This window comes from Hylobates moloch, unplaced genomic scaffold (genome assembly GCF_009828535.3).
Source record: "Hylobates moloch isolate HMO894 unplaced genomic scaffold, HMol_V3 SCAFFOLD_9, whole genome shotgun sequence".
NCBI classification, from domain to species: domain Eukaryota; kingdom Metazoa; phylum Chordata; class Mammalia; order Primates; family Hylobatidae; genus Hylobates; species Hylobates moloch.
Window position 1 is genome coordinate 21,477,525 of NW_026652284.1, and position 27,917 is coordinate 21,505,441.

A 27,917-nucleotide genomic window follows, 5' to 3' on the forward strand; every position below is an offset into this window, starting at 1 on the left:
GTTTCGCTCTTGCCCAGGCTGGAGTGGAGTGACACAATATCAGCTCACTGTAACCTCTGCCCCCCTGGGTTCAAGCGATTCTCCTGCTTCAGCCTACCGAGTAGCTGGGATTACAGGCGCCCACCACCATGCCCGGCCACTTTTTGTTATTTTCAGTAGAGACGGGGATTTGCCATGCTGGCCAGGCTGGTCTCAAACTCCTAGCCTCAGGTGATCCACCCGCCTCGACCTCCCAAAGTGCTAGGATTACAAGTGTGGGCCACTGTGCCCAGCCAATTCTACCAGTTTCATAAGCTTAAGAGCTAACTTCACTTTCTTTTCTTCTTCTCTACGTTATCAAGTCCCGTCTCTTCCTTCTCCAAAATCTCTCCAATATATTCCTTTTTCTTCCCATTCCACTTGCTAAATTCATGCCTACAGCACAATTTTCTTTTTTTTTTTTTTTTTTTTTTTAGACGGAGTCTCGCTTTGTCTCCCAGGCTGGAGTACAGTGGCGCGATCTCTGCTCACTGCAAACTCCGCCTCCCGGGTTCCTGCCATTCTCCTGCCTCAGCCTCCCGAGTAGCTGGGACTACAGGCGCCCGCCACTGTGCCCGGCTAATTTTTTTGTATTTTTTAGTAGAGACAGGGTTTCACCGTGTTAGCCAGGATGGTCTCGATCTCCTGACCTCTTGATCCACCCGCCTTGGCCTCCCAAAGTGCTGGGATTACAGGCGTGAGCCACCACGTCCGGCCACAATTTTATTTCTTTAAAAAAATTCCTTAACTGGCTTCCTTTCAGATAATCTATATAACACTTCTTGATTAATGTCATAATTCCAAGTTCATCAAGTCACTGCTCAACTTGTAAACCTTCAATGATTCCCAAATGCTAGCAAGATCAGGTCCAAATTCCTCGGTATGACTGTTAAGACTGTTCATAATCTCAATGAGCATTACTTCACTAATCTTATCTCCTTCCTAGCCCATAATCTAAACTCTATTACTAATCAGACAAGCATTCGAAGTTCCCATCAATAATACGTTTAATCTCTATCTTTGTCCTTGATTTGCTCTTGCCTAGAAAACCATCCCCTCATGCTTAATTTTCTCAAATACAAAAGAAAATTTAAAAAGTAAAAGAAAAACAAAACCTTCTCTTTCCTTTCTGCCTTTTCAACCTCTACCCATCACCCATTGAAAAACTCTAGTCTAACCGCCTGCATGAAGCCCTCACAGACCACTTCAGCCAAAACTAATCTCAGTAAACTGTAACTTGTCATTTCAACATACACTATTAGCATAACAACAGACCTCCTAGGGCCGTCATTTTAGTCAATGGTATTTCCACCCAAGAATAGTAAATTTTTCATAAGGCTAAATTATTCAACATGAAAAACCCCTTTGAGATGATGCCCTTTCTCTTACCTGTTTTTGTTTTGTTTTGTTTTTAAGACAGAGTCTCAGCCAGTCATGGCACTTTGGGAGTTCGAGACCAGCCTGAGTGACATAGTGAGACCTCAACTCTACTAGAAATCAAAAATATTACCCACGAATGGTGGTGCACACTCGTAGTCATCTCAGCTACTCAGGAGGCTGAGGTGGGAGAATCATTTGAGCCTGGGAGGTCGAGGCTGCAGCTCCCGCCTGGGCAACAGAGATTCTATCACACACACACAACCCAAATGCTCCTCAATTGGTCAATAAACAAACTATAATACATCTATACAATGGAATACTACTCAGCAATGTAAAGGAATGAGCTACTGATACATGCAATAATGTGGATGAACCTCCAAAATATGATGCTAAGTGAAATAAGCCAGACTAAAAGGCTACAGACTACAGACTACCATTTACAGAACATTCTGGAAAAGGCAAAATGACAGGAATAGAAAACAACGCAGTGGTTGCCTGAGGGTAAGAATTGGCGTAGACTACAAAAGAGCAGAAGGGACTCTGAGGAGGTGATGGAACTGTGCAAAATCTTGATTGTGGTGGTGGTTGTTGGACAGTATACATTTGTCAAAACTCACAGAACTTTGGGAGGCCACGGTGGGAGGATCATTTGAGGCCAGGAGTCCAACAACAGCCTGGGCAACATAGCCAGATCCCCATCTCAACAAAAAAAAAAAAAAATTGTTTTTAATTACCAGGCATGGTGGCTTGTGCCTGTAGTCCCAGCTACTTGGGGAGGCTGAGGTGGAAGGACTGCTTGAGGCTGGGAGATCAAGGCTGCAGTGAGTCATGATCACGTACTGCATTCCAGCCTAGGGAACAGAGCAAGACCCTATCTTCTTTTTCTTTTCTTTTTTTTTTTTTTGAGACGGAGTCTTGCTCTGTCGCCCAGGATGGAGTACAGTGGCATGATCTCGGCTCACTGCAAGCTCCGCCTCCCGAGTTCACGCCATTCTCCTGCCTCAGCCTCCCGAGTAGCTGGGATTACAGGCGCCTGCCACCAAGCCCGGCTAATTTTTTTTTTTTTTGTATTTTTAGTAGAGACGGGGTTTCACCATGTTAGCCAGGGTGGTCTCGATCTCCTGGCCTCGTGATCCACCCGCCTCAGCCTCCCAAAGTGCTGGGATTCTTTTCTTTATTTTCCTTTTCTCTCTCTCTAAGTTACCTTATTATTTCCGTATTATTTCTCCCTGCTCCACTTACTGTCCTCCCATCTATTTTTCCATCACATTTCTTTAAGATTCTGGTAGCCACTTTAAAACTGCCCTAGGATCTAGTCTCAAAACAAAATTCTAACATAATCATAAGTCCTCAAGTTCCTACAGAAAATATTTTCGCATATGTTGGAAAATGTCTAATTTTATCAAATTACACTAAGAATATGTCATATTACACTCCATTACAGCTGTGGCAAGAAGCATAAAAACTGGTATTCCTGATTTAAATCCACCAGGGACCATTACTTTGTTTACATACCCTAACTACATTTTGTAAATATCTCTATAAGAATCTTCTGTATTTAACTAGCTTCTGTATACTTCTGTAAAGTCTTCCACTTAATGAATCTTTAAGTCCATCAAGATCTAAAAATGGCTTTCTTTCGATCCTAGGAAACACAAGACAATGTTGACCTCATTTAGAGGGCAGTGCACAGTTCATAAAATCATTATGTGTTAAAACGTAATGTTCAAGAGTAAACTCAAGGTCAAATCCTAGCTTGGCACTGACCTTGGGGCAAACCGATCTCACATCTTAGGGACTTAGTTTTTTCCTCTGCAAAATGAGGATAATAATAGTATTAATATCTACCCTAATGGGTTGCTGAAAAGAGATTAAATAAACACATAAAAAGTACTTAAGTACTGTAGCTGTCACATAGAAGTCAGTAACTGGTTTCATCATTAGTCCTCAATGACTAAGAATTCTTCGAAAAATCTGAATTATAAACTTAGATGGGCCAGGCGTGGTGGTGGGTGCCTGTAATCCCAGCTACTCAGAAGGCTGAGATGAGGGAATCACTTGAACCCGAGAGCCAAGATCGTGCCATTGCACTCACTCCAGCCTGGGCAACAAGAGTGAATCTCCATCTAAAAAAAAATAAACACTTAAATGAGCTGCTCATTCACTGGTGAATCACTAAAACGGCCTAAATCAGATAAATGCCCCCAGATAATTGGGAAAACAGCACATTTTTGATAAAGCTGTTCCAGGACTTAACCAAAAATTAACTTTATCTCAACATTTAACGTTACCAGTTAACTTGAAACTAGATAAAAACAGATTTATGTTTAGAAACAGAAAAATGCTGTCAGACCAAGGTAAATGATACCATTTTTCTATTTGAGTTCTTCGGCATCTGTAGAAAGCCTATGCAAATAAAGCCGGCCAGGAACAGTAGCTCACACCTGTAATCCCAACACTTTGGGAGGCCAAGGCAAGCACATCACTTGAGGTCGGAGTTCGAGACCAGCCTGGCCAACATGGTGAAACCCTGTCTCTACTAAAAATGCAAAAATTAGCCAGGCATGGTGGCATGAGCCTCTTATCCCAGCTACTCGGGAGGCTGAGGCAGGAGAATCGCTTGAACCCAGGAGGCGGAAGTTGCAGTGAGCCGAGATCATGCCACTGCACTCTAGCCTGGGCAACAGAGCGAGACTGTCTCAAAAAATAAAAATAAAAAATAAAGCATTGGAAAGTGGGCCAGGAAAATACATTTCGCCCTTTAATTATACTTAAGTTCGAATCTGTTCCTACACAGATTTGCCTGTCAGCAGACTAAAAATGTTCCTTTCTTAGACAAAATTTAACAATATTAATTTATTAACGTTATAAATAAAATCACAGTGACGTTAATACAACCTAATGTTTTCATTAAGAGAATTCCAATTTAATTGTAATATGGGTTATATTCATACCATGATTTGTTTTATAGAGGTTTCAGCACTGAAAACAAGTGCTGTTATTCAATGGCGTCATCTTAGGAGGTGAGACCTTCCAAGGACTGGGATGACTGGGCGCATCTTCCAATCACGTGGCCAAGACTCAAAACTTTTTTGACGTGCCATTTATAGGATTCTCAAAGACAAACCTCACACACACACAAAATCTTAGTCTCCACCTTTTAGAATAACATTTCATTTGTGACCAAAAACAATGCTGACCACTCACTTCATTCACCAGACTTTCCTATCTCCAAAAGTTAAACATAAGCACCTGCAAAATGAAGACTTACCAGAATTAAGAACACGCAATATGCTCTAAAGACAAATTCAAAAGAAATATACCAAATATTTCAGAATTTGGAAATGTCACTAAAATAAATACATAACTTTCCAAGGCAGGGAGCAGTGGCTCACGCCTGTAATCCCAACACTTTGGAAGGCCAAGGTATGAGGATCACTTGAGCCCAGGAGTTGCAGACCAGCCTGGCAACATGCCAAAATCCCATTTCTAACAAAAGATACAAGAATTAGTAGATGTGGTAGTGTGTGCCTATAGTCCTAGCTACTAGGGAGGCTAAAGTGAGAGGACTTCTAGAGCCCGGGAGTTCAAGGCTGCAGTGAGCTGTGATCATGCCACTGGAGTCCAGCCTGGGTAACAGAGTGAGACCCTGTCTCAATAAAAAAATAATAACTTCCCATTTGGAGAGTTCTGATGTTTGTTTTTAAAAAGCAGTCCTAGGCCAGGCACAGTGGTGCCCACCTATAATCCCAGCACTTTGGGAGGCTGAGGCAGGAGGATCGTTTGAGGCCAGGAGTTCAAGATCAGCCTGGGTAACATATCAAGACCTGTCTCGCCGGGCACGGTGGCTCATGACTATAATCCCAGCACTTTGGGAAGCCAAGGCAGGCAGATCACCTGAGGTCAGGAGTTCAAGACCAGCCTGGACAATATAGTGAAACCTCATCTCTACTAAAAATACAAAAATTAGCCCACCGTGGTGGTGGGTGCCTGTAATCCCAGATACTCAGGAGGCTGAGGCAGGAGAATAGCTTGAACCCAGGAGGCAGAGGTTGCAGTGAGCCAAGATAGCACCACTGCACTCCAGCATGAGCCACAGAGCGAGACTCCATCTCAAAACAAAACAAAACAAAACAAAAATAATAAATAAATCTTGTCCCTACAAAAAAAAAAATTTAATTAGCCAGGCATGATGGCATGCACTAGTAGCCCTAGCTACTCGGGAGGCTGAGGCAGGAGGATCACTTGAGCCCAGGAGTTCAAAGTTGTAGTGTGCTATTATTGAGCCACCGCACTCCAGGCTGTGCAACAAAATGAGAACCTGTCTCTTTAAAAAAAAAAAAGGCAGTTATAATACCTTACAGTTGCCCCAGAGATGACTATGAAACTACATAGTAACAAAATTGGAAATGTGAAATATCATACCAGATCTGTGTGAAAGCAGTAAAATGATACTGAAAAGTAATGAAAAACAACTGAAATTGTCTAATTTAAACATTTAAACTCATACTTCTATTATATTTGCTTCCAGAGTGCCCTTGAAGGCACAGTATTTAATATGGTTATTTATATCCACTCATCTTTTTATACTTGGTTCACCTTGGTTTGAATAAACTGGGATTTTCCAAAATAAAGACTTTCCATATTGTTTGTTGTTCTGTGAAATTTTTCTTGTAAAAGATGGGTAAGGCCAGGCGCAGTGGCTCACGCCTGTAATCCCAGCACTTTGGGAGGCCGAGGCAGGCAGGTCACGAGGTCAGGAGTTTGAGACCAGACTGGCCAACATGGCAAAACCCTGCCTACTAAAAATACAAAAATTAGCCGGGCATGGTGGCAGGCGCCTGTAATCCCAGCCACTTGAGAGGCTGAGGCAGGAGAATCACTTGAACCCGGGAGATGGAGGATGCAGTGAGCCGAGATCCTGCCATTGCACTCCGGACTGAGTGGCAAGAGCAAGACACTGTCTCAAAAAAAAAAAAAAAAAAGATGGGTTAGGGGCCAGGCATGGTAGCTCATGCCTGTAATCCCAGCACTTTGGGAGGCGGAAGTGGGCAGATTACTTGAGGTCAGGAGTTCAAGACTAGCCTGGCCAACATGGTAAACGCCATCTCTACTAAAAATACAAAAATTCACCGGCTGTGGTGGCAGGCGCCTGTAATCCCAGCTATACAGGGGGCTGAGGCAGGAGAAGCCCTTGAACCCGGGAGACAGAGGTTGCAGTGAGCTGAGATGACACAGCAAGACTCCATCTCAAAAAAAAAAAAAAAAAAAAAAAGACATGGGTTGGGGGTAAGAGAAGAAGTAATCTCAGTTTAGCTTATCACATTCTGTTCTAATCATTTTGACTACAGTTTACCAAAGACTTCAAAATTTGATTAATGGCCAGGCATGGTGGCTCACGCCTGTAATCTCAGCACTTTGGGAGGCCGAGGCGGGCAGATCACGAGGTCAGGAGATCGAGACCATCCTGGCTAACACGGTGAAACCCCGTCTCTACTAAAAATACAAAAAAATTAGCCAGGCGTGGTGGCGGGCACCTGTAGTCCCAGCTACTCAGGAGGCTGAGGCAGGAGAATGGCGTGAACCAGGGAGGCGGAGCTTGCAGTGAGCCGAGATCGCACCACTGCACTCCAGCCTGGGCGACAGAGCAAGACTCTGTCTCAAAAAAAAAAAAAAAAAATTGATTACTGTTCCCCTCCCAAAGATAAAAATCTAGCATAGAATTAATTCATGCCGGCCGGGCGCGGTGGCTCACGCTTGTAATCCCAGCACTTTGGGAGGCTGAGGCGGGCGGATCACGAGGTCAGGAGATCGAGACCACGGTGAAACCCCGTCTCTACTAAAAATACAAAAAATTAGCCGGGCGTGGTGGCGGGCGCCTGTAGTCCCAGCTACTCGGAGAGGCTGAGGCAGGAGAATGGCGTGAACCCAGGAGGCGGAGCTTGCAGTGAGCCGAGACCGCCCCCCTGCCCCCCAGCGGGGGCAACAGAGCGAGACTCCGTCTCAAAAAAAAAAAAAAAAAAAAAAAAAAAAGAATTAATTCATGCCAAAGATTCACTAACTGGCATTCTTTAAAAAAATCTCAATATCTGACCCTCAACGGCTTGTGACACTGGATATCTAGCTTGTGTGTACCAGTTCCTCATCTGTAAAATGGGGTTAAAATTATAAACTATATACTTACTTCATGGGTGTGGTGAAGAATACATGAGATTACGAGCTTGAAACATGATAGGTACTCAATAAATATTTCTTGAGTGAATGAGTAAATAAACTAATGTATGAAAAATGCTTAGGATAGTGCCTGTCACATAGCCAATGGCTAACAATATCAGTATCACACCAGACGTGGTGGCTCATGCCTGTAATCCCAAAACTTTGGGAAGCCAAGGTAGGCGGATTACTTGAGGTCAGGAGTTCGAGACCAGCTGGCCAACATGGTGAAACCCCCGTCTCTACTAAAAATACAAAAATTAGCTGGGCATGGTGGCAGGCGCCTGTAGTTCCAGCTACTTGGGAGGCTGAGACAGAAGAATCGCTTGAACCCAAGACGTAGAGGTTGCAGTGAGCCAAGATCACGCCACTGCACTCCAGCATGGGCGACAAGAGTAAAATTCTGTCTCAAAAAACAAAAACAAAAACAAACCAATTACTACATTACCCTATAATATTCTAATATAGTTTCATCAGAAAAGCCAAAATAATCACTGATTTAAAATACACAGTAGGTACCTCCTAAAAAATAATTTACATTTACCACTTAATTTGAAATATGTCCTGAGTTAAATCAACTAAGTTGCTACTAATTTAAATTTGCAATTAAATTGGCTTATAGAACACACATTCTTCTGCCTTTAACACAAGAGGAAGAATAACTACTGAGAGAGCTTACCAATCAGACAAAGCAGCTTTAAGCAGATTTAATTGGCTCAAGATTTTCACTGTTGACATCAAAATAAAATGTTAGTCAATAGAAAATTCAAATAAAGTACTACCTAGTGTCTTGTTTCTGTTAGTAATTCCAATCTGAGAGCATTAAACAAGCACTGATAAAGCATTTTTTCTAAGAAGGAACTCTGCATAGTTAATTCTACGCCAGTGACAAGTTCCAAAGGAGTATCTGCTTTGTGGCGTTAGGACTGGACTCCTGTACTTTCACACCCTAATAGTCTCTATATCGCCTGAAGCAATTGGTGCACTCCTGGCCTTTAGAGAAAATACTAAGCAGGATTCTAATAAAAAGAATCTATGTTAATAAGCTTAAGAAATTAAAATTGCTACCTATACATAAATATCATTGGTCATCAAAAACTCTACTAAAGACCTACTATGTGTCAGTGAAAATAACTGAGGAGGGCATTAGCTAAAACAGCTTCTGATTGAGAAGCTTCCAGTCAAATTAGGTAATTAAGATATTAATAGAAGCTGGTCAAGTTAACGAAAAATATGAGGGGTACTGGCATAACAAGCTACAAGATTTTTGAGAAAGTAAGAAGCTTTTGGTACAACTAGGTAAAATAAGATATGTGATAGTGTGATTTTCCACGAACACGAGGTGGTATTGGCAGTAAATGCTATAAAATTTTAGAGAAGAAAGATTAACTGTTGCAAAACCATGATAGACTTCAAAGAGGGAGAACTGAGCTCAGTCTTGAGGGGTGGAAAAGATTTAAACAGTTAAACAGCACAAGAGGAAAGGACAAAAGATAATGGGAACAAAGGTGCTGAATTGGGAATATGGCCATTAAATATTTATTAAATACCTACTCTATGTCAGTCACTGTGTTAGGCACTAGACATACACTGGAGAACAAAACAGACGAGTTCTCTGCTTTCGTGGAATCCAGCAGGGAAGACATAATAATCATGCACACAGATATATAATCATAAATTGCAAAATAGGTGCTATGAAAGGAGGCAACAGAAGCCAGTAATAAGGAATAATGGGAAAGGACTAGCAAGACACGATGATGAGAAAAAGTATCCCTGATATTTATACATAAGCTCAGGCGTGAAGGCAGAAGAGCAGGAGAAAGAAGTGTTCAAGGAAGACAGAGCCACGCATACAAAGGCCCTGAGGTAGGAAACAGCTCATTGAGTTTAAAAATAAATAAGGCCAGTGGCTCATGCCTGTAATCTCAGCTACTCTGGAGGCCAAAGGACAGCTTGAGGCCAGGAGTTTGAGACTAGCCTGAGCAATATAGTGAGACCCCATCTCTAAAAATTAAATAAGAATAAAAATAAGAAGTTAGCGTAACAAAGGCATAACGGGCAATGAGATTGGCATAAGATGCCAACTGCCTACCCGAAAAGTAGGCAGGAGACGGGCTATACAGGGCATTATAGGTCAAAATAAAGAGCTGAAATGGCCAGGCGCGGTGGCTCACGCCTGTAATCCCAGCACCTTGGGAGGCCAAGGTGAGTGGATCAATAGGTCAGGAGTTCATGGCCAGCCCGGCCAACATAACATGGTGAAACTCCGTCTCTACTAAAAACACAAAAATTAGCTGGGCGTGGTGGCAGGCACCTGTAATCCCAGCTACTTGGGAGGCTGAGGCAGAGAACTGCTTGAATGCAGGAGGTGGAGGTTGCAGTGAGCTGAGATCACGCCACTGTACTCCAGCCTGGGCGACAGAACGAGACTGTCTCAAAAAAAAAAAAAAAAGAGCTGAAATTTGAATTTTATTCCAAATCTAAAAACCACTAAAACTTTTTGCACGCTCATGTTAGTGTTAAATAAAAGGAGCGAAACCACAAAGAATATATATTATATGATTCAATTTTTACAAAAGTACAAAAAAAGAGCAAAATAATCTATGCTGTCAGAAGTCAGGATGGTGATTACACTGGGTGGTAGAGGGGAGACAGGAACTGAAAGGGAACTGGATAGGGGCTTCCAGGTACTGGTAACGCTGTTTCTTGATCTAGATCTAGGTGCTGCTTACATGGGTATATTCAGTTTGTGGGAAAAAAACATCAAGTTCCACTTTTACATGCATTTTTCTGTATACGTATTATATACTTCAATAATAAAGTTTTTAATAACGTAATATATATACATATATTTTTTTGAGACGGAGTCTCGCTCTGTCGCCCAGGCTGGAGTGCAGTGGCACGATCTCGGCTCACTGCAAGCTCCGCCTCCCGGGTTCTCGCCATTCTCCTGCCTCAGCCTCCCGAGTAGCTGGGACTACAGGCACCTGCCACCATGCCTGGCTAATTTTTTGTATTTTTAGTAGACACAGTGTTTCACCATGTTAGCCCGGCCCATAATACATTTTTAAAATACTATTTTGTCCAGATAAAAACAGGAATAGAGTGCTCACTTCCACAATACAAATACTAAAATTGGAATGGTACAGGGAAGATTAGTATGTGCCCTGCACAAGGATGACATGCTAATTCATAAAGCAGTCCATATTTTTAAATTTTTTTATAAAAATAAAGAAACAGGTATAAAGGGGCACATGCAAATACGGCAGGTCTTGAATGAAAGATTACCCTGGTAGAAGCTTTCAGAGGAGTAATTCAAATAGCCAGTGATACAAAGTACCATGTTTATAAAGAATAAGGCCAGGCGCGGTGGCTCACACCTGTAATCCCAGCACTTCTGGAGACCGAAGCAGGCGGATCACAAGGTCAGGAGCTCGACACCAGCCTGGCCAACATGGTAAAACCCTGTCTCTACTAAAAATACAAAAATTAGCTGGGTATGGTGGCTGGCACCTGTAATCCCAGCTACTCGGGAGGCTGAGGGAGGAGAATCGTTTGAACCCAGGAGGTGGAAGTTGCAGTGAGCCGAGATCACACCACTTCACTCCAGCCTGGGTGACAGGGTGAGACTCTCTCAAAAAAAAAAAAAAAGAATGAATGTTAGGGCCAGGTGCCACTCATGCTTGTAATCCCAACACTCTGGGAGGCCAAGGTGGGAGGATCGCTTGAGCCCAGGAGTTCAAGACCAGCCTGGACAATAAAGCAAAAACCTGTCTCTACAAAAAAAAAAAAAGTTTCTTAATTAGCTGGGCATGGTGGTGCACACTTGTAGTCCCAGCTAATCGGAGGCTGAGGAAGAACTGCCTACGCCCAGGAGTTCGAGGCTGCTGTGAGCTATGACTGCCACTATACTCCAGATCGAGAGAAAGAGTGAGATCCCGTCTCCTAAAAAAAAAAAGAAAAAAGAAAAAAAGAAAAGAAATGCTGGGTCTGGGAAGGAAGCTGTGCAATACTAAAGGATTAACTATAAATTCCTTAGAACATAAGGAGGAATCTCCAGAAATTAAGAAAGTCATAGATGACAACAGCAATGCCTAAAAAGGTTAGCAATGCTTGTTATGTTGTGGCTCATATTTTAATACTGTATTTCCAAGCTCTTCCCTTGACCCTCCACTCCCATACAACTGAGAGTGTAATGACATGGATCCCAAACCTGAGCATGAATCATACCTGAGCTCGAATCAATGGTCTGCCCCTCACTTGCTCTGGCAGTTAACTGCTCTGAGCTCAGTTCCCTCATTTATAAAATAAGGATAATGACCACCTAATAGAGTTATTATTTTTTCAAAGGTGAACAGAGTAGTCACTTCTGCAGCACAAATACTAAAACTGGAACAATACAGAGAAGATTAGCATGTCCCCCGCTCAAGAAGGGAACACTATTATAGTCACCCTTTGGAGTAGATCTAAAGGGTCATTTTTTTCCTAATGGTATACGGAGGACCAATGGTGGATTCAACAAGAATTCCTTTGCTTTGGGCAGAGCAAAAAAAAAAAGTTTCCATTCTCAGACAAATCCATGAGTGAGAGAGGGGCTTATAAAACAATCACCGGCCGGGCGCGGTGGCTCACGCCTGTAATACCAGTACTTTGGGAGGCCGACGCAGGCGGATCACGAGGTCAGGAGATCGAGACCATCCTGGCTAACATGGTGAAACGCCGTCTCTACTAAAAATACAAAAAATTAGCCAGGCGTAGTGGCGGGTGCCTGTAGTCCCAGCTACTCGGGAGGCTGAGGCAGGAAATGACCGGAGGCTGAGGCAGGAGAATGGCGTGAACCCGGGAGGCGGAGCTTGCAGTGAGCCGAGATCGCACCACTGCACTCCAGCCTGGGCGACACAGTGAGACTCCGTCTCAAAAAAAAAAAAAAGTCACCATAGAGAAATAGAATGAATAAAGATAAAATCAAAAAATAAAGAGAAGGTAGAAATGAAGCTTCTAGAAGCTCACTAGCAGAGGTTCCAGGCATTTTCTAAGACAGAGACAGAGACTTGAGCTAAAGCATACTGGGAGAAGTTCAGTGACTTGAGAAACTATGAAAAGGAAGAAATAATCTTCCCCAAAAGCCACAATTGCTACCTAATGTATTCTTCCCTTTGTGGAATATTACTTAAAACAAGTTAGAGATCAACACTAAGGATATTCTGTCATAGGTGAAAGGGCAAGGCCTTCAACCACTTTACACCATCCCCACCCTTAAGTATTATTTGAACAACCATAATTTGTTAAGCGCTTCTTTTTTCTTTTTTTCTTTTGAGACGGAGTCTCGCTCTGTCGCCCAGGCTGGAGTGCAGTGGCGCGATCTCGGCTCACTGCAAGCTCTGCCTCCCGGGTTCACGCCATTCTCCTGCCTCAGCCTCCGGAGTAGCTGGGACTACAGGCGCCCGCCAACACGCCCAGCTAATTTTTTGTATTTTTAGTAGAGACGGGGTTTCACCGTGTTAGCCAGGATGGTCTCCATCTCCTGACCTCGTGATCCGCCCGCCTCGGCCTCCCAAAGTGCTGGGATTACAGCCTTGAGCCACCGCGCCCGGCCTGTTAAGCGCTTCTTAAGCACAGCCAAAGATGTTAAGTTTTATATTTCAGGAGCTACCATTTCAAAAGAAAAAAAAAAAAAAAGTTCAACTCCTTAAATCTTTTGGTAACTTTTTCCCCAAAATGTATCCTCTGTCTTAAAAGTAACTAAAATCTACTTCCTCCTGAATTTATTTATCTTTCCCCGATCCAATAAATGTCTCTCCCTCTTATTCTTCCCATTTACCTCACCATTAAATACCTAAGGTTTTCCTATTTCCTCCCAAGTTGGCACATTAACACTGTAATATTCACTCTGATCTCACAGTATTGAATCTGAGCACAGAAACCTCATAACATTCCCAGGGATAAATCTGCTACCCAATTCCTAAAAGATAACACACAGTTTAAAAAAATAAACGCCGTGGTGGTAATTATACAACTGTATACGTTTGTCAAAGTTCGTCAAACCGGGCCGGGCGCGGTGGCTCACACCTGTAATCCCAGCACTTTGGGAGGCCGAGGCGGGCGGATCAGGAGGTCAGGAGATCGAGACCATCCTGGCTAACACAGTGAAACCCCGTCTCTACTAAAAATACAAAAAATTAGCCGGGCGAGGTGGCGGGCGCCTGTAGTCCCAGCTACTCGGGAGGCTGAGGCAGGAGAATGGCGTGAACCCCGGGGGGCGGAGCCTGCAGTGAGCCAAGATCGTGCCACTGCACTCCAGCCTGGGAGACAGCGAGACTCTGTCTCAAAAAAAAAAAAAAAAAAAAGTTCGTCAAACCGTACATTTAAAATTGGTGAATTTTATTGCATGTAAATTATACCTCAATAAAGCTTTTTTTTTTTTTTTTTTTTTTTTAAAGAATGCATTCAGGGCAGGACATGATGGCTCATGCCTGTAATCCCAACACTTTAGGAGGCTGACACGGGAGGATCCCCTGAACCCAGGAGTTCCAGCAGACCAGCCTGGGAAACATAGGGAAACCTCATCTCTATAAATAAAAACAAAAGTTAGCCAGGCATGGTGGCACGCACCTGTGGTCCCAGATTCTCAGAAGGCTGACGTGGGAAAATCACTTGAGCCCAGGCAGTAGAGGATGCAGTGAGACATCATCACAGCACTGCACTCCAAAAAAAAGGGAATACATTCATTACATTCATCAAATATTTGCTATGCATCTATTATATGCATCAAAGTTTATACCACATCTTTCAGCCTGGACTATCCGGGTCCTACCTGTAACAGCATGCTTTACTCATAAGTTGACACTGTCCCTAAAAGCTGTATTACATGAAAAATGGTTCTGTTTCTGATAATGTTACCTTAGTGATGGCCGCTTTACACTGGAAGGGCCATTAGCTATCCATCAACTTCCATTACATAAATGAAATATATGATCACTTAGGTACTCTCCATTTTAACAGAAATGCTTCCATCATAAGAAATAAGTAAGCACCTAGTGGCATATAGTACATACCACTACTACACTACTACAGCCTTGTCTTTTTACAAAAAAAAAAAAAAAAGCACACTTCAAGTGCATATTGATAACACTGCTGAAAGAAAAGGCAATATTATTGGAGAATTGACTTAACTGACTTATTCAATGGCCCACAGTCACCCACTGGCTGAGTCAAAGGCCAAAAAACTAGGTCTCATGATTCCCAAGGCAGCGGGCAAAGTAGAGAGACAACCACAGACCTGAGAAAGAGACCTGGGTATGAATTCCAGCGCCATTTCTCACTAGTTGCGTGTGTGAACTTGTGACAGTCACTTTACTTTCTGACCTTTGGCTTGTTCATCTATAAATCAGGGATGCTGACCGGGAGCGGTGGCTCACGCCTGTAATCCCAGCACTTTGGGAGGCCGAGGCGGGCAGATCACTTGAGGTCAGGAGTTCAAAACCAACCTGGCCAACATGGTGAAACCCCATCTCCACTAAAAATACAAAAATTAACCGGGCATGGTGGCACACACCTGTAATCCCAGCTACTGGGGAGGCTGAGGCAGGAGAATAGCTTGAACATGAGAGGCGGAGGTTGCAGTGAGCCGAGATCGCACCATTGCACCACAGCCTGGGTGACAGAGCACTCTGTCTCAAAAAAAAAAAAAAAAAGGGATGCTAACCACCACCTCACAAAATTATTGGGAAGACTGCCTAAGATCTATAACCACCTAGCATAATTACTGGGCACAGAATAGGCAACTCAACAACATTAGTTCCTTTTCTTGGTCTTAAATTATTTAAGAGTAAGAAAACACCTCATAATCAAGGAAGGCTAATTAACAATCCGCATTATTAATCACTGGTCAACAATGAACCTGTGTTTGCTGCCTTCTTCACACTCCAACCCATTCCCTTCCCAGCTCACTATTTCCAGCTTTCAAACTTTGGTTACTATGTTTAGAAAAGTGATTTAATTTTAGAAACCTGGAAAATTCTTCTAGGAGTAAATTCTTCTAGGAGTAAATTGAGCAAAACCTTAATCTGCCCCCAGAGGAATTCTGAGCAAAACAATTATTTCTGACAAAAGAATTTTCTATGGGGGTAATTCAATTTAACCACATGAATACTACCAAAGTTGCAAACCAAGTGACAGAAGGCAATCTGGAACATACCGTCCAGATTCCCCAAAAAGAAATGTCCTCCTAAAATCCAAATCCCTCCCTCCCTAATTTGAGGTAGTCAAATCTTATTAGATGATCTGAATTCTCCCGGCTCTGACACCAGTCCAGCTCCTTAGGCCAGAACTGCAGCCGTTTGTAAAAGAAATACCCTGAGCAAACCCCACCCCTCAAAACATCCCCAAAAGGCAGGGAGGTCCAGAGAGTTTCTCCTCCAACGACAGATAAGACACCAAGGGCTCAGCAGCGCAATCCTTCCCCCAAGGTCATTCAAGTCAGTGAAGGTGCGACGGTGGAGCTGCAGGAAGTCTCTGGCCTTCTAGAAATCATACTGCAGGGGGGTTTTGGGGGTGCCTACTCTCTTCCCCTCTCCCACCCGCAAGGGTGAGCACTGGCCTCGGCATTTCCGAAACAAGCCACAACAAGCTCTGCAGTGTTAGGAAAGGGGTTGACGCGATGAAGAAACAGATGCTCCAAAGGAAGATGGTCTTTCTCGGATCGCAGAGGCTCCTCCAAGGTTATGCACAGAAACCGCAGCCACCTCCAAGAGCTCTAAACCGGGCTCCGAAGCCCCAGCGCGGCCGCTCCGGGTCGCCAGCTTCCCTGCAGGCAGGCTCCGCAGCCAGCGGCCACCAGCCCCAGAAACCGCACTTCATTCCTGCGCTCCGGGAAGCCATGGCTCCTTCCCCGCCCGGGCCGCTGGGCGGGGGCCAGGGGTGCGCGGGGAGGCGGGCCCCGCGCTGCGGAAAGTTCACCGCGGCGGGCGGGGGGAGGCCCCGGCCCCACTCGCCGGCGTCCCTCCGCAGATTCCACCATTAATTAGTCCTAAGGACTGTCTACTGGCAACTTAAACAAAGCGAATGCCTCGAATTCCTTCCCGGCCCAGCGGTCTGGCTGCAAGACCAACAGAGCGCCCGGGACGCGGGCTGGCGCGGCCGACAGCTGCGGCGGCCGCGGGACCCCTCCCCGCCCGGCCCGCGCCCCGCGCCCCGCGCCCCGCAGCTGGCCCCGCACGCCGGCCCGACGCGCTCCCAAACAGCCCTCCTCCTCCTCCTGCTGGAGCTCCCGGGCCCTTCCTGTCTGAGCACTTCCTTCCTCCGGTGCCCGCCGGGCCCCGCGCAGCCCCCTCCACGGCCGCCTCGTCGCCCCCCGCCCCAGTCCGGCCCGCGCCCCCTCCCCCAACCCCAAACTCTACCCCCGAAACTCTTCGCCGCCCCCTCGAAAATGTCTCCTCCGCGTCTCTGCCCCTAACATTTCTCCTCAGAGTCTCGCTCCCACCAAGTCTCCTCAGAACCTTCCCTCCCCCTCCCGAGGAAAAATCTCCTCAGAGTCTTCCTCCAACTCCACAAACATGTGCCGGGTCTCGCCCCAAAAGGTTCCCTCCTGAGCCCTTCCTCCAAAATCCATTCCAACTCTCCCCCAACTCCACACCCCCATCCTTCCTCGGCTGCGCCCGCGGTTTCTTCTGCCCCGTGGCCGCGGGTGCCCCGACCTCACCGGAGACCGGCCCCCCAACCCCGCCGCCCTCCGCTCCCCGCGCCCGTCCCAGCCCCCCGCGCCGCGCTCCCGCCGCCGCCTCACGGACCCTCACCTCGGCGGCCCCGAAACACGCTCCCGCCCGCGGAGGGCTCCGACGCTCAGCTGCCAGCGACCGGCGCCTCCTCTGGCTCCGCGGGACTGACAATGAGGGGCGGGGCCAAATGGTGACGTCAGCGTTCTGGAAGGCGGGGTCTTTGTGATGGGCGGGGTTGGTCTGCAGGTCCCGCCCCCTCCGTCCTTTTTTCCCTTCCCAGGACTTACACTCCACCAAGCTTTTATTGCCTCCGTAGCTAGATCCTGTGCTAGGCGCCCTGGGAAATCGAAATGGAAGACAAGACTTCTCGATTTCAGGAGGGACACTTTAGGCCCGCGTGGTGGCTCACGTCTGTAATCCCAGAACTTTGGGAGGCTGAGGCGGACGGATCGCTGAAACTCAGAAGTTCAAGACCAGCCTGGGCAAAATGGCGAAACCCCATCTCTATAAAAAATACAAAAATCAGCCAGGCGTGGTGGCGCGCGCCTGTAGGCTAAAGTAGGAGGATCGCTTGAGCCCGGGGAGGTCGAGGCTGCAGTGAGCCGTGATCGTGCCACTGCACTCCAGCGTGGGTGTCAGAGTGAGACCCTGTCTCAAAAGAAAAAAAAAAAAAAAGCGGGGCACTCTCAGTAGGGTTGTGAGGATTAAATGAGATAATCAACGGAAAGGTGCTTAGCCTAGAACCTGATATGGAATAATCACTCAACAAATGCTATTTCTATTACTCTGCAAATGCAGAGAAGGAACTCAGCTCAGATTCGGGAGGCATGGGTTCCAGTCCCCCACTGTGCTATTAATTCATTGTGTGATGCTAGACAAGTACTCTCCCATCTATGTTCCCGATTTTCATCTTCTTTAAAATGGGAAGGGGGAATAACCAGATGATCTCAAAATCCCCTCCCATACTTCTATGACATACTTCCTTTAAGTCTACTATCTAAAAGGCACCTAGGGCCCTGAGAAGTCAGGAGGAGGGCTTCGAAGACAGCCCAAGACCCACACCCAGCATAGTACAGGGCACAGCCAGAGACTGCTCTCGCTGCGGATGCCCTCCCACACGCTGGCACGCAGCAGCATTCACAAGCCAGGACACAGATGGGCTGAGGGCTGCTTCCTCTCTGACTACAGCAGCATAGTTGGTCTCTTGAGACATCTCTTGTGTAAGCTCTTTATTGCCTATGGAATAAAGGCCAAAGCCCTGGCCTGGTATGATCACTTCCTACCTTTACACACACACACACACACACACACACACACAGTTTATCCAAACTTCTCTTAGCACACCCACTGCTTTCCCACATTTGACCCTTTGCTCAAGCTCTTCCCCTGCTGTCTCACCTCCCAGCGTCTCCCAGCCAGAAAGCAATCCTCCCTGTTCTGAATAACCAATAACATTGTGTTTAACCCTCAGGTGGGCATGAACACTACAACTTATAACGAACTGACCTCCCATTTGTTTCTTAGCACTTCCTGGAGGTCAGAACCCACATATGTTTGTGGAGCTAAAGCTCTGATGCCAGAAAACCCTGGGATCATATGTTCTAGGGTCAAAATAGCTATCTCTGAGCCTGTCTTCTCATCTATAAAATGGGGATAATAATATAGTCTTGTGGTGTTTGTTTTAAAATTACCTAAGATACGGTATGGAAAACATCAGGCACAGTGTTCCACAAACAATATGAACAATATGATTGTCATTCTTATTTTCTTTTTTTTTTTTTTTTTTTTTGAGATGAATTTTGTCTCTTGTCGCCCAGGCTGGAGTGCAGTGGTGCGATCTCAGTTCACTGCAACCTCTGTACCGTCTCTGTCTTAGTAGAGACGGTGTTTCACCATGTTGGCCACTCTGGTCTCGAACTCCTGACCTCAGGTGATCCATTCACCTCGGCCTCCTTAAGTGCTAGGATTACAGATGTGAGCCACCACGCCCGGCCCCTGTCATTCTTATTTTCAATAGTATTATATTGACCAGGAGCAGTTGCTCATGCCTGCAATCCCAGCACTTTGGGAGGATCTCTTGAGTCCAGGGGGTTGGATCACTTGAGTCCAGGAGTTTGAGACCAGCCTGGGCAACACAGCAAAACCCCATCTTTACAAAAAATACTAAAAATTAGCCAGGCCTGGTGGTGCCCGTGCAGTCTCACCTACTCAGGAGGCGGTGGTGGGAGGATCCCTTGAACCTGGGAGGTGGAGGTTGCAATGAGCCATGATAATGCCACCACACTCCAGCCTGGTGACAGATCGAGACCCTGTCTCAAAAAATATATATATATATATATATAATTACTGTATGATTTATATATATATTTTATATATATAACTACCATCATCAGTATTATTTCTAGTTATTAACACCACACAGCACCTCATGACAATCCACCTAATCATTTCATATGGAAGACTTTAGGGTCTTGAGAAAGGAAGAGGCTTGCTGAAAGTGGCCCTGCAAAGCATTCCCATTGGAATGGAAACCAGCACTCCAGTCTGCAGACCCCAGATGGATTCTGCAGAGTCACATCTGATGCCCCAGGGCATCTCTGCCATTCAGCCTGCCTCGAAGCTGGAGTCAGCTTGGAGTTCTCTCTGAGAGTTTTTTGCAGCAGAGCTGACCCATTTCTGCTTCATGCCTTTCTCCTTTCACCCTCTTTACAGAGACATGGATCTGTGTTAAACCGCCATTGGCATCTCTGCAATCCTCTAGGAGAACTGCAATGAGGCACTGGGCGTTTCTAGAGCAGCGGCCTGTGGAAGGAGGGGAGGAACTTTGGGGTTCTGATTAATTTCCTATGCTGCAGGCAGGCACATGGATGTCCAGAAATGCCTGGCCCGGTCCTCAAAGTCCCCTAATAAATTATAGCTTATTTTTAGAAAAAATATTCAAAAACACCACTTCCTGTGAAAAGTAATCATGGCTGTAAGATTGCTGGAGGCAAAGGAAGGGCCTTTACTGAGTTGCCCCTAAGGGCTAAAGTTGATTCCAGGTACTACAAACCCTTGGAAGGAAGAACCCAGGACATACAAGGGAGGTTCTGAAGAAAGAACTTTCTCCCCAGGACCCATGATCCCAGCAACCACTTATTGATTTATTCATAGCAAAAGCTTTGGCACAGGAAAGATCAAGATTCAAAACCCAGCTCCGTCACTTACTAGTTATGTAATCTTGGGCTTTTAGGTCTCTGCACCTCAGTTTCTCATCTGCAAAATGGAAATAATAATACTACCTTTCTCACACAGTGCCTGTGAGGGTTAAACATGTGAAAGAGCTGAGTTCAGAGCCTGGCACCTAGTTCATGCCAGGATATAGTGGTTGCTGTTACTATTTGAACATGTCCTCGTCCTCCCAGCAAGACCTCCCATATGCTGGACTCTGGACTGGAAGTAGAGCTAAATAATAGCCCTGCCCTCAAGAGGCTCCATTAGTAAAAGGAAAGGAATAGATTTGTATGATTGGACAATAAAAGGTCTCTATTGGACATTGTTAAGTGAAAAGAGTAAGAGTAAGTTGCCGAATTACAAGTGTAGTAGGATCCTGTAGTTATAATTTGTAATACATGCTTAGTATATGCCTAGAAAAATATGGAGACTATAAAGAACTAAATAAGCCAGGCGCAGTGGCTCACACCTGTAATCCCGGTGCTTTGGGTGGCCAAGGTGGGAAGATTACTTGAGACCAGGAGTTTGAGACCAGCCTGGGCAACATAGTGAGACCCCTGTCTTTACAAAAAAAAAAATTTTTTTTTTTTTTTTTTTTTTTTTTAGACAGAAGTCACCCTCTGTCGCTCAGGCGGGAATTCAGTGGCACGATCTGGGCTCACTGCAACCTTTGCCTCCCAGGTTCAAGCAATTCCCCTGCTTCAGCCTCCCGAGTAGCCGGGATTACAGGAATGACCCACCACACCTGGGTAATTTTTGTATTTTTAGTAGAGACAGGGTTTCACCATGTTGCCCAGGCTGGTCTCGAATGTCTGGGCTCAAGCGATCCTTTGGCTTTGTCCTCCCAAAGTGCTGGGATTGCAGGCGTGAGCCACCATGCCCAGCCAAAATTTTATTTATTTATTTATTTTTATTTTTTTTGAGACAGAGTCTCGCTGTGTCGCTCAGGCTAGAGTGCAGTGGTGCGATCTTGGCTCCGCCTCCCGTATTCAAGCAATTCTCCTGCCTCAGCCTGCTGAGTAGCTGGGATTACAGGCCTGCGACACCATGCACGGCTAATTTTTATATTTTTAGTAGAGACGGGGTTTCGCCATGTTGGTCAGGCTGGTCTCGAACTCCTGACCTCATGATCCACCCACCTCAGCCTCCCAAAGTGCTAGGATTACAGGTGTGAGCCACTGCCAGGCAAGGTGGCTCATACCTGTGGTCCTGGTTACTCAGGAGGCTGAGGAGGGAGGATTGCTTGAGCCCAGGAGTTGGAGGCTGCAGTGAGCTATGATCTCTGCACTGCACTCCAGCCTGAGTGACAGAGAAAGACACTGTCTCTAAAAAAATAAATAAATAAAAAAGAGCTAAATAGAGAAACTTCAGTTTTTTTCTTTCTGCTTTGCTGAGTTTCATTTTGTTTTTGTTTTTGCTTTTTTTTTTTTTTGAGATAGAGTCTCACTTTGTCACCCAGACTAAAGTGCAGCGGCATGATCTCAGGTCACTACAACTCCACTTCCCAGGCTCGACTAATCCTCCTACCTCAGCCTCCCAAGTAGCTGGGATAACAGGTGCCTGCCAACACGCCCAGCTAATTTTTTTTGTATTTTTGGTAGAGACGGGATTTCACCATGTTGCCCAGGCTGGTCTCCATCTCCTGAGCTCAAGCCATCCACCTGCCTTGGCCTCCCAAAGTGCTGGGATTACAGGTGTGAGACACTGTGCCCAGCCTGCTTTGCTGTTCTGTGTGTGCATATAGTGAGAACTTTCAAAAAAGACTTTGCTGTGGAGGGGAAAGGGGGTAAAAACACAGCTACAAGGTATACCCGCAGTGGGCATCTGAGCCACCTGTGCATACTGCAATAGAAAATTCCACAGATCCCATCTCCTCCTTCGTGGGGTTCCAAGAAAGCCCATGCCGAGACAATTTTCACTTTCTCCCCTGACCCTAGCCCTTGGTTGCATTTGAACTTTCAATGCTACAAGCCAAAAGTAAGACACCTAATAGAAGTCACAGGAACTATGACAAGGCCAGGACAAAAAGACTTTAAAGCAGGGAGAATTTTTTTTGTCCCTGTCTGTATTAGTCAGAGTTCTCCAGAGAAACAGAACCAATAGGAGTATATATATATATATAGATATATAATTTACTTATTATGAGAATTGGCTCACAAGATTATGGAAGCAGAGAAGTCCCACAATCTGCCTTTTGCAAGCTGGAGAACCAGAAAAGATGGTGGTGCTAAGAATGGGGGTTTGTGGGCAGGGAAGTGCTGGTATAAGTCTCAGAGTCCAAGGATCTGAGAACCAGGAGCTCCAATGTCCAAGGGCAGGAGAAGAAGGATGTTCCAGCTCAATGAGAGAAAGCAAATTTTCCTTCCTCCTCTTTTTTGTTCTGTTGGGCCCTCAGTGAATTGGATCATGCCCACCCACATGGGTGGAGGCAATTTTCTCTACTCAATCTACCAATTCAAATATTAATATCTCCTGGAAATACTCAGAGATGATGTTTTACCAGCTATCTGGGCATCCCTTAGCCCAGTCAAATTGACACATAAAATTCACCATCACACTGTCCTATGCCCCTTCCACACCTTCCAAAGAATCACAATATTTCAGCACCTTGTGTCTACCATGTCTAAACTTGCACTTTCATTTTCACTCATGATATCTTTCTGCAATTTAATTTTTTACAAGTAGCAGTATTACTGTGTCATCAGAAAAAAAGGCAATAAAGATATACATAAAAAGAAAGCTAACCAAGCTGGAGGTGGCTCACTTTTGCTGGTTTGCAAACAATAAATGATTACCCAGTATGATTGAGGCCAGTGCAAAGTCTGCCAAGAATCATAGAAAGTGAGAATAGGAAGGAATAAAATAGCCCTCACTTCTCCTATCATCCCCAAAATGGCATGATTTTAAGTTCCCTCTATTCCTTTGCTCCCTCATGTTTCAGGGCAACCATTACTACATGCATTTCATTCATTCATTCATTCATTCATTCATTCCACAAACATTTATAGATCCTTTATTCTGAACCAAGAATCATGCTGGGTACTTTACATATACTACCTCTTAAAGGTTATAGGGGTCATTATTGCTAGTATATTGCATATACTATCTCTTAAAGGTTATAGGGGTCATTATTGCTAGTATATTGCATATACTACCTCTTAAAGGTTATAGGGGGTCATTATTGCTATCTTGCACACTGGGAAAACAAGGCTCAGACAGGCCAAGTCACTTACTGGTCACACATCTAGTAGGATCTAAACCAAGACATGTGCAACATCAAAGCCCAAGTCCGGGAGGAAACGGGCTGTATTCCAAAGCAAAGAAGCTATGCACTCAGGCAGCCATTATTGGCTGGGTGGCTTTGGGCAAGTCATTGAACTCTTCTCAGCAGCAGTTTTCCCATCTCTGCAGAGTAAGTGTATACCCACCTATTTCATGTAAGCTAAGTGTTTTGTAAATCGTAACACATAATACAAAGGAAAGGCATCTCAGCTCTTCAGGGACTAGGTCTCACTCATCTTTGGATCTTTTGGTGCTTTCCCCCCTAGTGTTTGCCTCCATTAGTGTTCATCCTCCATTAGCACAATTAGGACAGTCTTCCTCGAATGCATCTTATTTCCCCCTCCAGCCTGGGACTTCCTCTACGACCGGAGTGATGGTTATTAATTTCTGATCCCTTTCTGTCCCTAGTACAGTGTCTGGCCTGCATCCCTCCATTCCTTTACATTTTTATTTATTTCATAAGAAATGGCTGAGTGCCTAACATGTGCCAGGCACTACACAGACTGTAATACAGCAAAAGTCCCAAGTTTCCTGGACTGGAGGAGTGGAGAAACAGGACAACATTAAACACAATTACTTAATAACAATTCCATTAAGTGCTGCAAAGAATCAGGTGATATGCCAGGAGGGATTGGGGGATGCAGGGTGGGAACCTAACTGAATTGAGGAGCCAGAGAAGGCTTCCTAGAGGAGGTGGCCTGGAGGCTCAGAGAGGGTAAGGAACATGCTCAAGGTCACACAGCCAGTAAGTGGGAAAATTGGGATTTTAACCCAGGAATGCCGGAGTCCAAAGCCCATACTCTACTAGAAAACACTGTCTTTTATTTCCTCCACCTTTTACTTCCTTGACTTTTTTTTTTTAGATGGAGTCTTGCTCTGTCGCCCAGGCTGGAGTGCAGTGGTATGATCTGGGCTGACTGCAACCTCCACCTCCCGGGTTCAAGTGATTTGCCTGCCTCAGCCTCCCGAGTAGCTGGGATTATAGGTGTGTGCCACCCCACCCAGCTAATTTTTGTATTTTTAGTAGAGACGGGGTTTCACCATGTTGGCCAAGCTGGTCTTGAACTCCTGACCTCAAATGATCTGCCCACCTCAGCCTCCCCAAAAGTGCTGGGATTACAGGCGTGACCCACTGCGGCCCGGCCCCCTACTTCCTTGATTTTTATTGATGAGAAAGGAGTAAGGCCTGTCCAAATGAATTCTCTAAAGCAATATTTTTTCCCAGCTTTTGGGGATCACAGATTCTTTTGAGAATCTAGTGAAATCCATGAAACCTCTCTCCAGAATTCCATGTATACAGACAGACCCACAAAATCTTGCATACAATTTCAGGGAGTTCATAGGTATCCTGAGGCCCAGGTTTAGAACTCATTCCATGGAGGACCATCAGACCTTATAGTGAGATTGTCAGAACCTCAGAAAGAGACACCAGGACCCCATAAAGAGCTCAAATCCCCAGAGAGATCTCAAGACCCTATAGAAAGAGTCTCAAGATCCAGTAGAAAGATCTGGGATCCTGTAGAGGCCACCAAGTTGCTACAGAGTAACAGCTGGGGCTTTGCAGAAATATTCTCAAAAGGCTATAGACGTAGAGGAACCTCAACCTCTCATGAAGCTGGGGTCCTCAAAGCAGACTTGGAGAGCTATAATTTTGGGGGGGGGGGGTTGTTTTTTGTTTTTTGAGACAGGGTCTGGCCTCTGTCACCCAGGCTGCAGTGCAGTGACACAATCACCCCTCACCACAGCCTCAAACTCCTGGGCTCAAGCAATCCTCCTGTCTCAGCCTCCAAAGTAGCTGGGACTAGAAGCGTGTGCCACCACGTCCAGCTAATTTTTAAATTTTCTGTAAGGATGAGGGGGGTCTCACTATGTTTCCCAGGCTGGTCTTGAACTCCTGGAATCAAGCCATCCTCCCACCTCGGCCTCCCAAAGTGGTGGGATTACAGGCGTGAGCCACCATGCCCTGCAGAGGGCTATAATTCTTAACCCTTGTTGGATCACTGACGCCTTTGAAACTTCGAAGAAAAATGCAACACACACAACATGTTACACAATTACAAGGGGTTCACAGACCTCTGAGAGGACATCGGTAGCCCCTGGGTACAGAACTCCGGTTCTTGAGGTGCGGCAAGAACGTAACCCCCGCCCCCCAAACACCTCAAAAACCTGGAGCAGAACCACAGACCCGAGGCACAAACTTTAGGATGAAACAGACCCCGAGTTGCATCCCGGCCCTGCCGTTTACTAGCCATGACCTTGAACACTCACCTAGAAACCCTCAGGCCTCAGCATCTCACCACCCAAAAGAGAGGGCTGGACACCCTCCCCTCCCCAGCCCGGTCCCCGCGGCGTGCGCTCCGTGCGGGATGGGGCGCTGGCGCTTGACAGGACTCAGCCTCTCTCCGCTCCAGCGCCAGTGAGCCATGAATCCGGCTGCGGCACTTCATGAAATACTCATGGGCCGACTGCACCAGGCTTGCGGGCGGCGGGGGAGGGGGCCGGCGCGGTCGCCGTTTGCCGCAGTGACACCTCCGCGCAGCCAGCCGGCCGCGGGCCTGGGAAGCCGCCGGTGCCGGGCGCGCTCTCGGCCTTTCCCACCCACCAGGCAGGGCGTTCCCGCCAGCCGGCTTCCTGCAGCCGAGGGCCGGAGAGGAGGGACGGCGCTGAGGGGCCGCAGGGCCTGGCAGGCCTGGTTCCTGGCTTTCTCTCCGCGTTTCCTGAGCAGGACCGGCCGGGGGATGGGACCCAGCGCAAACCTCCTTCCCCGGGAGCGCAGCCAGGAAATCGCGTCCTTGTTAATTCAGGTTCCTCCTTTGCGCTGAGCGGGGCTGGTTTCCGTCCGCGATCAAGTGGGCATGATGCGACCCACTTATCCCAGGAGGAAGCGGAGAGACGAAATGGCAGCTCCCGACCCCACGACACAGCAAGATTCCAACCCAGTGATGTCAGTGTTAACTCCATCCTACGGATGAGAAAGCTGAGGCTTTGAAAAATGAAGTGACTTATCCAAGGTCATCATAAAAATATTACTACTAATAAAATAACATGCTTACTACATATGAGGCACTGTGCTACAAATGCTCCAGGTATATTTTGTCATTGGGTTCCTGTAATCTATGAAGATAACTGTTGTTCCTAGTTCATAAGTGAAGAAACAGAACCAGAGGCCAAGTGGCATCTCCAGTGACGCACAGCTACGAAACAACAGAGCTAGGAATTAAACCCCAGCCTCCTGTTTCCAGAGGTCAGCCTTTCTCTATCCTGCTTCCGCATTTCAATTGAGTAACCACGACCTTGTCTCATTCGTTTCTGGGTCCTCAGAGCCTTACGGAGAACTTGACACAAAGTAAGTGCTCAGAGGTGACTAAGGGAACCTTACATGGAAGTTCACACTTAGAAGGACTGATAGGAGGCATCTGTCCACGTGACCCTTTCTAGAGCCTTCAGCCAAGTGAAAACTTAGCCTCTGCCTGAATACTCGCTATCATGATAAACTCTCCCCCTCCCCGCACCCCCATCCCATTCCCTTGTTGGACAAATACATTTGGTTTAAATGTAAATGCTCCTTTTTTTTTTTTTTTTTTTTTTTTTGAGACGGAGTTTCACCTTATAGCCCTGGCTGGAGTGCAATGGCGTGATCTTGGCTCACTGCAAACTCCGCCTCCCAGGTTCAAGTGATTCTCCTGCCTCAGCTTCCCAAGTAACTGGGATTACAGGTGCATGCCACCACACCCGACTAATTTTGTATTTTTAGTAGAGACAAGGTTTCATTGGTTGACCAGGCTGGTCTCAAACTCCTGACCTCAGGTGATCCACCCATCTCGGCCTCCAAAAGTGCTGGGATTACAGGCGCGAGCTACCGTGCCCAGCCTTAAATGCTCCTTTTTTTGTCCATGGTTTCTTGTAAACAAGGCCAGGCCATTTTCCTCCCTGTGGCCACATTACATATTGCATGGTATTCTTAGCCATTCTATAAGGGTAGACGGTTCAATAATTTTAAGTTCCTCGTAAACTGGGACAAGGTCAGCTGTTCATCAAAGCTGTTCCCCTTCCACATGTAGAGTTGTTTCTGAGAAGAGCAGCCAGACTACATTT

At 45.9% G+C, this 27,917-nt stretch overlaps 1 protein-coding gene, 1 non-coding gene and 1 pseudogene across 6 annotated transcripts in view; 2 read left to right on the top strand and 1 right to left on the bottom strand.

The window, feature by feature from the left end:
- Positions 1-26,143, bottom strand: part of LUZP1 (leucine zipper protein 1) — a 91,958-nt gene extending 65,815 nt beyond the window's left edge. For 4 of the 5 annotated variants that reach the window (XM_032759242.2, XM_032759238.2, XM_058444532.1 and 1 more), the window contains exon 1: positions 17,406-17,656. The gene's annotated coding sequence lies outside the window, so the exon portion shown is untranslated. Of the gene's footprint in view, positions 1-17,405; positions 17,657-26,090 lie in introns of those variants that run through there. The other variant, XM_032759240.2, reaches the window with a different exon arrangement.
- Positions 10,717-10,823, top strand: LOC116813938 (U6 spliceosomal RNA). Its single transcript, XR_004371065.1, has one exon. It is a non-coding gene; the product is annotated as a U6 spliceosomal RNA (small nuclear RNA).
- On the top strand, positions 11,971-12,068 carry LOC116813963 (U6 spliceosomal RNA; annotated as a pseudogene).
- Positions 26,144-27,917: the final 1,774 nt, after the last annotated feature.